The sequence below is a fragment of the Barbus barbus genome, assembly GCF_936440315.1.
Source record: "Barbus barbus genome assembly, chromosome: 18".
NCBI classification, from domain to species: Eukaryota; Metazoa; Chordata; class Actinopteri; order Cypriniformes; family Cyprinidae; genus Barbus; species Barbus barbus.
Genome location: NC_136746.1, coordinates 7,503,442 through 7,517,883, shown reverse-complemented (window position 1 = coordinate 7,517,883; position 14,442 = coordinate 7,503,442). Strand labels below are relative to the sequence as shown.

The window sequence follows — 14,442 nt, the reverse complement described above, 5'->3', positions numbered from 1 at the left end:
CGGGAAAATGTTTCTTTGTCCCACTTGACACCTCATTTGCATGTTTTATGACTGTTCTGAAGAATCAGTGTAGTTTTTCCACAGTACAGTAAAAATAGTATGATGCATTTCACCATCACAGTGTACATCATTGTTTGAGGAATAAACAGCAGACCATTTTGATACCAAGTAAGAAGCACCTAGAAGATATTAAACCAGAGATACATTCATACACCTGAATATGAGTATTTAGAGCTTACTAATACGAATAACGAGTGGTAACTAGGCTAATATAATAAGGAAACATACAAACAACATGCATATACCAGATGCATTTGTAACTGATTAATTATGGTCTAAATAAAGAAAATGTCTCTGTGTGTGTGTGTTATGTGTGTTGTAATCCTGGAGGTAGTCCACTGGTCAGCCAAGCCATTGGTGCCTGGTACCGAGGGTCATTTAGTTCTCTTTGGAATGTGTTTGAAGTGCAATGGAGAAAACAGAGAATCGATCTGTTTATCATCTTTTTGACAGTAGTGGGGGGGGGGGGGGGGGGGGGCAACTATTGGCAATTTAGCACCCATATAAAAGTAGAATGTGGGGCCAGGTCTGTGAATTATATGCAAATGTCAAAAGGCTAAAAGGGTCTCTTAAGACATAAAGTCCCAACGACCATCAGGGATCATAGGCAGTTTCTTAACATTTTATATTGATTGGAAATTCTTAATTATTGCCCTGATGGTGGATATGGGAATTTTCACTGATCTAGCTCTTTTCACTGCTCTTTTCACTCTTTTCACTGCTCCGGGTGTGTGTTCACGGTGTGTGTGTTCACTGCTGTGTGTGTGCACGTTGGATGGGTTAAATGCAGAGCACGAATTCCGAGTATGGGTCACCATACTTGGCCGTATGTCACTTCACTTCACTTCACTTCACTTCACTTCATAAAGCTACTTCACTAATTTGTGAAGCTCAATTATCTTTTGCTGTATACCAGACAAATATTATTTGGTTTTTCTCATTTGATGGATGATTAAGGGAATTTGGGCTTTGTTTTCCCTCCTATTTATATTTCTGTGAAACAGCAAGCCATGGCTGGATTATTTCATGTTCATAATCACCCTGGAGTGCTCAAAAATTGTGAATATATTATGTATTCAATAATTCAATAAATTGTGAATATATTGTGTATACAATTCAATATTGTGAATGCCTGTTGATTCTTGCATCTTGTGCCACATTTTCAGGAGTCATACTCGAGCGCTCTGCATCACAATTCAATGCTGCTACCAAGGTGTGCTACCAAGTAAGTTTACCATCTGAGAAAAGCCATACATGTAAAGCTGATTATGTGATGCAAATGTCAAAATGCATTGGATTATCAATCTTACACTATGGTAAAAATGTTTTCAAGTCATAATTTAGGGCCAGAATTACTAGCAGCTTGCGCCAGCACAAACCATCTTTTGGCGTTAAAATAGTACTGTCAGGATTTACCAAATATGTGCAGTGAAGAATTAGCACAGAAAAGGCGTGGACAGAGTTATTTTTGCATGTTACCTCACTGAATATGCATTTCTAGGAGTTTCCCTTTCAGACGCAAAATTTATGGGAGGAGAGTATTAAAATGAATCGCGCAACGCAATTTACTAATGTTTGCGCTCGTCAAATTACTGGTATTTTTGCCATTATTTAACGCCCCAAAAAAGCATTTCTGAAACTATTTTGTGCTTTAAATGGCTGCATTTGTTGTTGCTAGGAGAACAGAGAGCGTGTGGTAGAAGGGAGAGGATTTTTTCTACACGCATTAATTTATTTGGAATGCCAGAAGAACACAATATCCAAATCCGAAAATATCCTTATGCTAATTTGCACTGTGCTTGGTAGATTGCGTTGGTCATTATGGAAATGAGATGTTTTGTCTGTGTTTTTTAATTTGTGCGTTGTCAGTAAATCACCCACAGAAATTTCCACGCCCATCGGTGCTGATTTGGAATTGCTCTCTGGCTCTAATTTGCGCTGTTTAGTAAAACTGGCCCTTAGTCTTGTGCAAGGAACCGTGCAAAAATAAGTCTTTATTAACTGATAACCTTTCTATTGTTCTGTTGGAAACTGCAGTGAGTTCTATGTATAGTTTTTTTTTTTCATATATACATACTATATTTTTATATATACATATTATATTTTTTATAGTAGATAGAAGCACATTGTTTTCAATGAGCCTGTTGATTACTTCATCTTTAAAAGCAATTAGACACCAAATGATAAAAAAAAATGCTACACATTCTTCCATTAAGAAGCAACATTGGTGTTTCTTCACCATGATAAAGCATCAGCTCCCACTGGATAAAATACATTTTATCTTCACTGACTCAAACATACGCACAAAAATAAACAACAACACAAACAAAGACCTACGCCCTGTACCTGTGCGCCCAATGGAGTTCCCCTGTCTGAACGCATCTGTCTCCAGAATGACAGCCAGGCATTCAGATACACTGGTCAGACGGGAGCCACTGAGGTCGAGTCGGGTCAAGCTTTCCATCCCGTCGCCCGGCCTGTGCCGTTGGACCAGCCCACTCGAGGTGGACGGGGGCAGAACCACATGCACCGTGCTCTGCTCAGGGAGATCGCCGCCCTGTCACAGAAGAGGACAAGCAGATAGTACAAGCAGTATAGTAACACTCTTCACAACAGCCTCATCCATGTTTAATACCACTATACCTCTGGGATTCTCAAATGCTTTTGGTTTGTGACCCGTTATGCACCACTATATCTGCTATACACTTCTCATGTTCTATAGAAACATCTACACTTTGAGGTTTGGGTTCCATTCTGAGTAGATTAATTATAATTTAGACAAAGAGGTGGTCGATGTCCTCCTGTAAATTAGGTTTTATGATGATCAAGTTTGAAATAGTTCTCACTAGTTCTCTTATAATAACCAATTAAAAATTTATGGTGATTATTAATGGAAAAACTAAATGTAGAACCCCGTATCAGAACAAAAAGTGCTCAAAACCTGTTTTTCTGAGACCAGCCACAGCGACAGTGATATGAATAGTAATGGTGCTGTAGTCTCAAAAGCGCATTATGAGAGGATCTTTTCATCCTGTTGTCTTTCATTTCTGTCTCAAGCATGAGGAAATTCATATTTTTTTTTAATTCATAAAATGATATTCATTATTTAGATCATTCTAATTCACACTCCAATCATTAAAACTGCAATGCTTTTTCATCTTTTAGTGGTACTGAAAGTAATAGTTCACCCAAAAATTTAAAACTGTATGCAATATACCATTTTTTATACAATGACAGTTCATAGTGACCCCATCTGCCAATATGCAAATAATAACATTTCTTTTTAAAAACATCCAGAGACATATTTTGCTTTTTTACCCTTCAGTTTGCAATACTGTTTAATTCATACTATTTTATCCAATTGTCTTAAGATCATGTTGATTCACACACCAATTGTTAAACTGTAATGCTCTAACCATTTGGCTTTTTCCTCATTTGTTGAGAGACCCATTTCTAGATGGAAAACAGCAGAATGTTTGACACAAATCAGACAAAAACATTCCTTTAAGAGAAAACCTCTTTGACAGGGAAAATGGTTATTTTGTCCAAAACCGTCCTCAATCAAATATTTATTTCTTGGTGTTAGCAAAAACAACATAGACAGACAAAATGAAAGATGTGAATCTCATCTTGTCCATTTTCCCCAGCAGTCACTGAGGGTTGATTTTTCAATGGCACAGCATAAATTAAAGAAAGATCCTCTCGCTCCAGGTGAGTGAACCACCAGCTAAGCCTTATCACACTTTCCTGCCATAAAGGAGACTTCTAATAAAGGCTTTAACAAAGATTGGCCGCATGCTGGGAAACAAAGCGGCCATAGCAACACAATGCTAGATCCTTATCGAGAAATGCAGGAATGGAAATTAGCATTGATCATTAGTTACATGATGGATGCTTTATAGACCGCTGTGACATAAAATATGCTGGTCAATATCAATTTAGTTGCACGGCAGTGTGTTTTTGACTTTGCATTTGTATTTCATGACAAAAATATTAAACAACAGCGCAACAGCGAGATGACCCTTCTGATTCGAACGTTACGTCTACAGTCTATACACGCGATAACCTCTAATTCACATTAATGGAGCCGGCAGTTTTCCTGATAACTCCTGTTCTCAGAGGAAAGGGTAACGCTTTGGGCAAAAATAACGCTGTAAATGCACTCTGAGATAAAAAGCAATTTCCAGGACGTGAACTTATGACATTTAGAAAAAGCATTGATCCAAACAAAACACACACACAATATGAAAACTGAGCACAAAACTAAGAGACGGGAAAATCGGCCATAACCTAAGAACAAAGTCTCCTCTGCAAGTGCATTTGATGTTGTCAGCCGCCTTGACGCCAACATTTATTTATGCATTTTTTTTTTTTTACAGTTTCAAATCCAGTTACTTTGGGGACAGAGTGGGGCTTGTATTCCTGATGAGCACAAAGTGCCTTCATTTTATACACGTGTGACCTTTTTCAATTGAGACCTTCTCTTGGGGGAGCCTGATCAACAAGTCAGTCTTTTAAAGACAGGGACACTGTGCATTAGCAATGGCTCTTTAAAGATACACAGTGGCTGAATTTCAATGCTGTAAGCACGGAGACATTCAATTTGTCTTTCATTCAGAATCATAAGCAGCCCCAGAGAGTCTGGACACTTTCTCAAGGTCATTTATGGTCATATAGCTGGCATTGGGACACAACATATTCATCTATATTTTATGTTAAAGTGACTCTGGATTAGCTTTGGCTGTGAGCTGAATACCAATTCTGCATGATTAGTAGACAGTTTGTCTTAGAATTAAAATTGAAAGTTGAAAAATAGATGTGCCACAAAACTTGGTGATATTGTAGAAGTGACAATTTCAGTGTTATTTTCAAGAATTTTATTTTTCTTGTAAGCATATTTAATACAAAGAGAGAAATTCTAAAGAACGTGCAAGCTCCATAATTGTGGTCTTTACACCAAGAGCACTATATTTTAAGTCTTCTGATAGCTTTGTGTGAGGAAACCACACAGGTTTAAACTACTATTTACTGAAAAACCTGGTCTTGTAGCTTTCAAATCCCATTTGTACTCCGCATATCCAAACTCGGTGCGCCACTTAAGAACCTACAATAGTACTTGAGTCCATCTCGAGTCTGAGACCATATTTTCATGGTCTTGGTCTTGTCATGGACTCTGGAGCATTTAGACTTGGTTTTCTAAAAGCTTTGTCTGAAGCAAATACATTAAGTTAAACCATCATTTACTGAAAAACCTGATCTTTGTAGCTCTCAAATCCCATTTGCATTCTTGTAGCATTTGAGTCCATCTGGAGTCAGAGTCTTGTCATGGACTCTGGAGCATTCTGACTCAGTCTAGACGTGGACTTGACATTCTACAGGTCTCCGTTTTGATTCTGATTCAAACCATTAAAGGGGTCATGAACTGCCTTTGTTTATTACTTTGTACTATTCTCTGAGGTACACTATAATGTTATCAAGATTTTTACCTAAAAAAAACACCGTAATTTAGAAGTAATAGGCTATTTTCTGTCTTGTTTTTAACTCATCAGAACGCTCTGTTTAAATAGGCATGGCACATTGTAGACTCGGAAGTAAACGCCCACTGCTATGATTGGCTAATAGTTGTGTATGTTTGACAGCGTACATTCCTTATAGATAGACGCTGCTGTGATTTAGGTTAAAAACGCATAATTAGCCATATCAAACAACCTGTAAGAAAATTCAAAGCAATAGTGACCACGTAATGAAATCAGTTACTCATACTTGTGTGGTGCGACATTAATATCGGATCCAATATAGCCGGCACAGCATCGTCTTTTAGTTTCAATCTTTTCAAAAATCCTGCGTCGAATTGTGCCTTGTTCGCAAACAAATCCACGGTAAAATGAAGTGAACAAAGGACCGAGTTCTTACTGACGCGGTCTGAATCTTCGTTAAAAAATAAAGTCCATCCACTCTTTCCTAACGTTGGGATCAGAAGGAAGGTAACGCAAAGACTCATCCACAACTTGGCACTGCACAGCGTCTTGTTGTCTTCAAGGCCATCTTTATTGTTTGGTTTCTGCGCAGACCTGCGCATTCGCCTCTCTCGTAAACACTACTTGCGCGAATCAGTGGACAGGGCTAAACAGGAGCAGACATTGATCTTCTTATGCGGAGGCGGTGCTTATCCACACTATTACATCACAGAGTAGAACATTCCAAAAGCTGTCGTTTTGGCAGACTGCCTTCAATATGGCCATGTTCACACAGCAGCAGAATACAGTTGTCAGTCCTGTATTTGAGTCCTTAATACGGTTACGTTCACACACAGTTTGGTTATTTATGGGGGTGACAACCGGATTCTGTAACCGAACTCACACCTGTACATTTTCCGGACTCACAACCGCATTCTCGGGACACACGCGCTGTGTGAACGGAACAGGACTGGACAACCCATACAGCGCGAGAGAGCCGCTCTGCTGCACAAATGCGCTTCTACCGTGTGTTACGTGTTTTCATGTGTGTTTTCGGTAACTTACAGTGACGGAGAAATGACCTGTGTGTCTTCTGAAAGTTTTAGATCCCGTCAGTTTTCCACCAGAGCTGTTCCCGTTAGTTTTGTGTTCTGTATGCGATTCAAATGCTCCGCTCTCCACCCAAATTTAAAAGCTGCTGTCGGTTAATGAAGATTTGACAAAATAGCTCGTTTGGACTCTTGACGTGTCAGAAAGTGATAAGACATTCAGTTTTATGGACGTCGCCATCTTTTATTTTACTTTGGTCACTGTCGCTATGGTTACTGGCAAGGAATACGGACTTGACTCCCGTTGCACGTTCATACAGATAGTATTCTAAACACAAATGTAATCTGCTGTGTGAACGGGACATTTTGAGACTCACACCTGTAAATAAAATGCGGTTGTCAGTCCCAAAAATGGACAGTGTGAATGTAGCTGTTTTTAGGCTAACGACACAGTTTTGACTTCTGAAAGTTACTGGATGTATTTATAGTACAAAGACCTCTTACATGTCAAAAGATAAAGGGACATTTGGTTTCTCAGTTCATGACCCCTTTAAGATCTTGGCCCAGACAAGTATTTGAGTGAGCTGGTTTCGACTACAATACTCCTACTTTAAATACAGGTTCGAGTCTCAGGCCGGCAGGGATTGTAGGTGGGGGGAGTGAATGTCCAGCGCTCTCTCCATCCTGACTGACCCTGACTGAGGTGCCCTTGACCAAGGCACCGAACCCCCAACTGCTCCCCAGGTGCCGCAGCATAAATGGCTGCCCACTGCTCCGGGTGTGTGTTCACGGTGTGTGTGTGTTCACTGCTGTGTGTGTGCACGTTGGATGGGTTAAATGCAGAGCACGAATTCCGAGTATGGGTCACCATACTTGGCTGTATGTCACTTCACTTCACAAAAGTAATTACGAGGGGTTTTCAAGTTCCAAACATTTTGTGCACTACATTTTAAGTATTATGATAGCATTGCGTGATGAAAATGCATACAGTTAAACCATTATTTACTTAAAAGCCTAGTCTTGTAGCTCTCAGATCCCATTTGCACTTCCAAAAAATCAAACTTGTTGCATCATACAACACCCTATGACAGTGTTGTAGCACTTGAGTTCATTTAAAGTCAGAGACCACATTTGTATGGTCTTATCACGGACTCTGGAGCATTTGGACTCTGACCCTCTTCAGGACTCAACTTACTCAAATCTTGGCTTGGACTCACACAAACACAAATGAACTGGTTTCAATTACAACATTCCTACTTTAATCACAATGAAAGTGTGTAATGAGCTCTCAAGCTCCAGATAGGACAGAAGTGCACAAAAAAGTGTCCACACATTCATTGCACTATATTTTAAGTTTTATAAAAGCTTTGTGTGAGAAAAATACATTAAGTTAAACCATTATTTACAGAAAAACCTCCTTGTAGCTCTCATATCCCATTTGTACTTCCGCACATTCAAACTTGGTGCATCACGCCCATGGCAGTCTTGAGTCTGGGTCTTGTAGTGGACTCAGGAGCATTTAGACTTGGTCAAGATTTGGTCTCAACTCTTATCAGGTTTCTGTTTTCACTCAGATTCAGCCTACTAAGGTTTCAACCTAGACTCAAATAAGCTCAAATTTTAGTGCTAGGCATCTTTGAGTCTGAATTTGGTAAAGTGCAAATGAAATTTAAGAGCCAAGTGTTCAGTAAATAAAATAGCCTCAAAAGACTTACAGCTTAAAACAGTGCAAAACACTACTTTTATAATCCATCACCCGGATCAACGTCGTGTCCCACAAAAGAAATACAGGTTTACAGTAACATTAATGTTCTCATTTTTACTCCTTCAAGCAATGAATTTGCTGGCATGTCTGTTAAAACTGAATATGACCATGAAAAACGTACATTGTAATACCATATAATAGAATTTAATATAATATAATAAAAGCCCACTTTCAAATTAGCATTTTATAAAATCCCCTATTAAAGCACCACTAGGGAGCCAGTTAAAATCCACTCCGTTAGTTCTATCAGAGATGACTAAGCATCTTTGGAGAACACTGACAATGTGAATCGGGCTCTGCTGAGACACTTCCCTATGTAGACAGATGGTGTGGAGAGCTGGGCTTGAAGACACAGGGCCTGAGAGGACACCGTGACTAATATGAGCCGGGAGTTTCAACTACCTCAGCACGTCATTTTGCAAAAGTGGGGAGGATCGACAGCAGACTGAATTTCCAGGCTAGTTATTGCTGGTTTTCAGTGGTGTAAATTGTAAATCAAGGGCGTCCTGCTGGTTAAGCTACTTAAGAAGTCTAGGACGACATCAGCACAGCAACATCACATGCCGGAAACCAACATCCCGCCACAGAACCACATTAAGTATTTACAAGGGGACTCCGTCCTTGCGATGCATTGACCAAGCATTCACGTTTGCATACTTGCGTTGAGTATATTTTTGGCCCGAGCAAACACGTGGCACAAAGCTGAAATAAGATGGTGATTGGCTCCTTGGTGAGGCAGGAGGCAAGGGCGAAGATGACTCTCAGACAGGAAGAGTCCTTGAAGCTGAATGCATGTTGTAACCTTCAGAGCACTGGCGTTTATCAGTATTGCTCCTTCAGAGAGTGTGAAAGGAGGGGGACAAGACAGAGAGAGAAATGGGTGAAATGAACACTTTGGAAAATAGAGGTAATAACAGTGAACAAGCCAATGGGTCAGAGAGAAATACAAAAGAGTGAGAGAAAAAAACAGAAAAGACATACAAAAACAACAGAATAGAGCAATGCATGCATACAGGAAGCAAAATCAACTAGACAGTCAAGGAAGGAGCACAGACAAAACACTGACAGCAACATGAACTCTCTTGAGGGAATTCACTAAAAATGAACTGCAGACACTGGTAGTGTTGTTTATTTGCGCATGCTGTTTACATTGTTTGATTCATCAAAAGAATTATGCATATAAGGTGAAAGCACAAACAAGCCAATAAAATCTGTGCCGAATACAATGTGCATAGTTTAGCAGAGTGCTAATGTGGCAGATGCAGCAGACTACCACAATTTGACATGCTTTACTGTGACTTTATTAATCATTTGAATTAGCTTTTTATATTTACCTTTTTAATTTAAATGTAAGTCATGTTGTTACTTTTGCCATTTTTATTAGTTTTATTAAAATATTTCTATTTGGCTTTAATTGATTTATTTTTAGTTTTAGTAATTTTAGTAGGACTACTTCTGCTTCAACTAAAACTTTTTATTTTAAAGTTATTTCAGTTTAAGTTTCTCATCTAACATTTTTTTAAGAATCTGACATACTGTACTGTGACTGTTATTTATATAATGTTATATTATTTATTAATATTTTGAATATGCTTTTATTTTTTTATATTTACAGTATATTTTCATTTTAGTTGAAGTTTTAGTAATGTTCTTTTTCTTTTTTTGTTACTTAATTTAAATTTTTAGTTATAATAATTTTAGTACTTCAACTAAAACTTATTTCATTTAAATTAGCATCATCACAAGACAGCATGAGCTGACCACAAGCTCCCAAATTAATACTGAAAATGAGAGTAAAAACTGGACTTGGCAAGTAGTGTATGGTTGAAATGTGTTTCATTGTTATGTGCGGAAATCAGAGAGATACAAGCTGTCATTTTACTCAAGCAAAGCTCCGTGATTAGTGTTGTTTAACCTAGATGTCAAAACAAACTGTTAAGGCTAAAAATGTTCTTTCACTAAGAACACTATCAGCAATTTAAAAAGAAAATAACTTGAGTAAAATAAAACTCTGTAGTATTTAATTGTGCTAAGCAGACTGTTCATATGTGTAAAACGTATGACTGGCACAGAGCAGGTGAAATTAAAGATGAGTTGATTACAGCATCACAGACTGTGACTGTGAGAAACATATATAACGTGAGACCCAGGAGCTATGAGCTGTGCAAATAACTTATTACCCGGTTTCATTCTCCAGAAACACTCAGTACATTACACACACACACAAGGCCAACTCTTTTTAATTAGTGCGAGTTTTATCTGTGCTCCAGTAAATTCACTGCACAATGAAGCATTGGGAAATATGGATGAGAGACATGTAAATTAATTTTGAGAGAGGATGAGAGCTTATTAAAACAAATTGAGTAAATATACAGCATATTGATTCCACAGAGCAAGGTGACAACCTGCTGCTGGTGTCAAGAGCCACTCGAGAATAGAGCAGAGGGAAAACACAAGGATTCTCAAGCAATTTACCGAAAATAATTGGCCACCAATAACCTTATAGGGCCGGATTTACTAACAACTTGCGCCAATGCAAACTCTCTTTTGATGTAAAAAAAAACTACTTTCCAGATTTACTAAAGAGGTCTTTCACCATCACTCTGACCAACATAAAAGCAGAGAACAACAATGGTGAAGTGTAATGCAATCAAGTCACATCAAACTGATCGTATTTATGAGATGAGAGTCATGGCACCACAATGGCATAATTACCAGTTAGACATTTTATTTTTGTGCACAAACCTTGTGAGTTGGGGGCATTTAGAGGATCGTCATCAATTAAAGAATCACAAAAGAAGCAAATAGGTATTGATCATAATTACATCAATGCTGACAATTACAGTATTTTGCAAACTTATGCCACTTTATGAGGCGACAGGCTAGGTACGTTTAACAAAACTACATTTCCCATCATTCTCAGTGGCAGCACAAGCACAGATAAGGCATCAAATTGTTTTGTTGCAGGGATACTAAATAGGAAGTGAAACAGGGAGAAAGAAACATGAAAATGTTCATTTTATTCTAAGTGACTTGAATGGTCATCGCACTGTAATTAGACTTCAAACTCATAAGCAGGAACTTCCTGGTAATCACATAAAGCAGGATAACATCTGTTGAGAAACCCACAACTCTAAATGTCAGTTATGTCAATCAAAAGCTTGAGTAAGACTAAACTATCCAAGTGTGTACTTTTCCGTGTTTCTCCGCTGATTTATGAGCTCTAGCGTGATTGAAATATTACTGTAAGTACCACAAATGATGAGTGGATTATTTTCAGTGGAGCTATGAGGTGGGGAGCTGAGCGCCACATAGCATCTGCTACAGCTCTCACACACAGCAGGAGTTTCATCAGTGAAAATGAGGTACCGTGAATCACAAGAATGCACTGTGCTTTGTTCAGACTCTAGAGGAAAAAACGAGACAAACCTTGACTTTGACACATACACAGAAGAGCAGAAGACCGACTGTCAGAAATCTTCTTATATATATACTGCAGGGAGATTGAAAATGTAAATATTTCCCTGCCAAACTTGTTAGTAGACACATTTCAAAGTCTGAACTGCTTACACAGCTTATATGTATGTCAATATACTGCTGTATTCACATACATACACACACTATCATTCAAATATTTGGCGTTGGAGGAATATGTGTCAGCCAAGCAACGGCCATTGAGATGCATGGCAATGCTAACGGATCGCTTTCTCCAGGTATTGTAGTCCTCTTTAGCATGAATGTGTGTGGACAACAAAAAGTGCCTCTAAATGCTGCAGCTTGTGTGTCTGGTTTAATGCATAATTAAGAGGGTCAGGGTTAATGAAGCACTGCGAACTAAAGTTCAGGCGATAATTTGGCTCTGTTTACTCTGACAAAGCCCCCACAGAGACCTCCTTATTTACAACGCTGAGAAAGAATGAGGGAGAAAAAGAGACAGACTAAGCGAAAGAATGAGAAATAGAGGAAACTGAGAAATGGAAAGCTTTATAATAACAAGTTGCCTGCTCTGTCTAATACAGGGTTTATACTTTACAATACTTTACTTTATGTGTAAAGTATGTGTACTTTACATACTTCACATACTTTAAGAGATATTCTCTTACTAGCAAAGAGCAAAATAATTATCCAAACACAATTTCAAAGAGAGTGAGAAAGTTAAACCAAACCCTTGTGAAAAAGAAGCAAGCTTAAATATACTGAATATGCACTTGGAGTTTACTTAAGTGCTTAAAATGTGTACTTTCAGATAATATAACAATTAAATACAAGGTCACTTAAGTGTAAGTGACTATATTTTTTAGAAAACACTTAAGTACACTAAAGTGCAGCTTGTAATAATGTCAAATTTAATTTTTAATCATTATTTAATAAGCTTTTGTTGTGTTGCCTATACTTTGATGTGTTGACTAACACACTAAAGCACATGATTATAATTTGAACTGTAGTCTTGTGTTATTCAATATTACATTTAAAGTTAATAGAATATAGAATAGAAATGACACTGATGTATATTTTAGTTTAACATAAATGCTTGACATTTGGCAGTAAACTTCAACCATGTTCCAAATGTGATAGCAGTAATTTACATAAAGATGCACTTAAGACCTACTTAAGTGCGTAAAAAAGCACTCATATGTTCAAGTCATTGCATTTAATATAATTTTTAACAATAATACTTTTAATTACAACTATCATGCAAGTGCATGAAAACATTTATTTCAAACTTGTATTATTTTAAAGTATAATAAGTACTCTTTTCACCTGAAGTGTGGATTCATTGCAGAGCTCTCGTCCAGCAAAGATGACCCGCAGTCGATCAGGCTGTACTCCCTGTAAACGTCCTACCGTCTCTTTCAGCTCAGCTACACTCGCACCCTGTTCCAGTTCCACCGGGAATCCACGGCTGGAGGTAAACCGCATATATACTAAGAGAACAGGAGAGACCATCGGAGATCTTGTCAAATCCTGATCGTTTTCAAAGACCGACAACAGGTTTATTCCCACGACAGTCAATAGGCTATATATAAACAGTATATAGAGTAAAGAAAAGTTTTGGAGTCAAAAGCAGACCACTCTTAAATTTTGTCTTTATGAAACCAGCCTTGAGGTCAAATAGATTAATATCTTGCCTTTGATATCGACCGACTCAATTTTCACCGCTCTTTTTTTGCATGTGGATTAAAATTATGGTGTGTATACTCTGATGTAAGTGGTCCTTATCAGTAGATAAACACCAGTGCGCAGCTTGACATCCCACAATAATGTGGAGTATGCAATAGAGCCTTAGAAGAACAAAGCTGTATCAAGCCTGTGAATAAATCACAAATTAGAAATTATATATTATATGTGAAGAGTTTGTGTATATATATATATATATATATATATGTGAAGAGTTTGGTTACAAAACGCGATAAACACCTTTTTTTTTCTCCACCAAATTCAGTATTGTATCTGGTGAGTATTGAAAAGTTTATTTTTAATGTGATGCAAAATGCAATATTTGTCGTGTTATTCTGTCATGTCTTCTCCCTTTTTTTCCAAACCGTGACAAACGCCAGTCTCCTTTCTCTGTAGAATGCGATAAATCCGCTCAGCCAATCACAGCGCAACATTCTACTCACTGTAGATAAATAGTACCAGCGCTTTGAATACAACTGGCATCCTAGTTTTCCTCATCTACTTTGTGATCAACAAACAAACAAAAATTAGGGCTGCACGATAAATCGCATGTGATTGTCATGCGCATCTCGTCAGTAAAGCCAGTTCTGTGATCTCCATCACGTGCTTTCAGATGGAGCGGCATTTAATACACAGAGCCGTAGATCACAGCAATATCGCGTTCATAATCGTAGATGAATCGCATTCGATTATGAACGCGATATCGCGTAGCTTGTCAGTGTGAGTGTTTTTATTAATGCCATTAATGTTTTTGTTATATAGCCTACAGTGTATAGCACTAGTCAACTAAATGAATATAACATGGCAAAGACTGATTGAATGTATTTTTAGTCCAGTGCCTGCATATAAGATCAGTATTGACCAAGTTCAGAGGCACATGTGGATAAACTTACTTTGTTGTGTATTTTCAATATCAAAAAATAACTTTTATATT

The 14,442-nt window shown here is 37.9% G+C and overlaps 1 pseudogene across 1 annotated transcript in view; it reads right to left on the bottom strand.

Annotated features, from left to right (window-relative positions):
* LOC306883846 (E3 ubiquitin-protein ligase parkin-like) overlaps positions 1–14,442 on the bottom strand; it is a 132,474-nt pseudogene that overhangs the window by 81,956 nt on the left and 36,076 nt on the right. The window contains exons 2-3 of the transcript in view: positions 13,092–13,255; positions 2,407–2,617 (exon numbers count right to left, since the gene is read on the bottom strand). The product of the transcript in view is annotated as an E3 ubiquitin-protein ligase parkin-like (transcript). The remainder of the gene's footprint in view (positions 1–2,406; positions 2,618–13,091; positions 13,256–14,442) is intronic.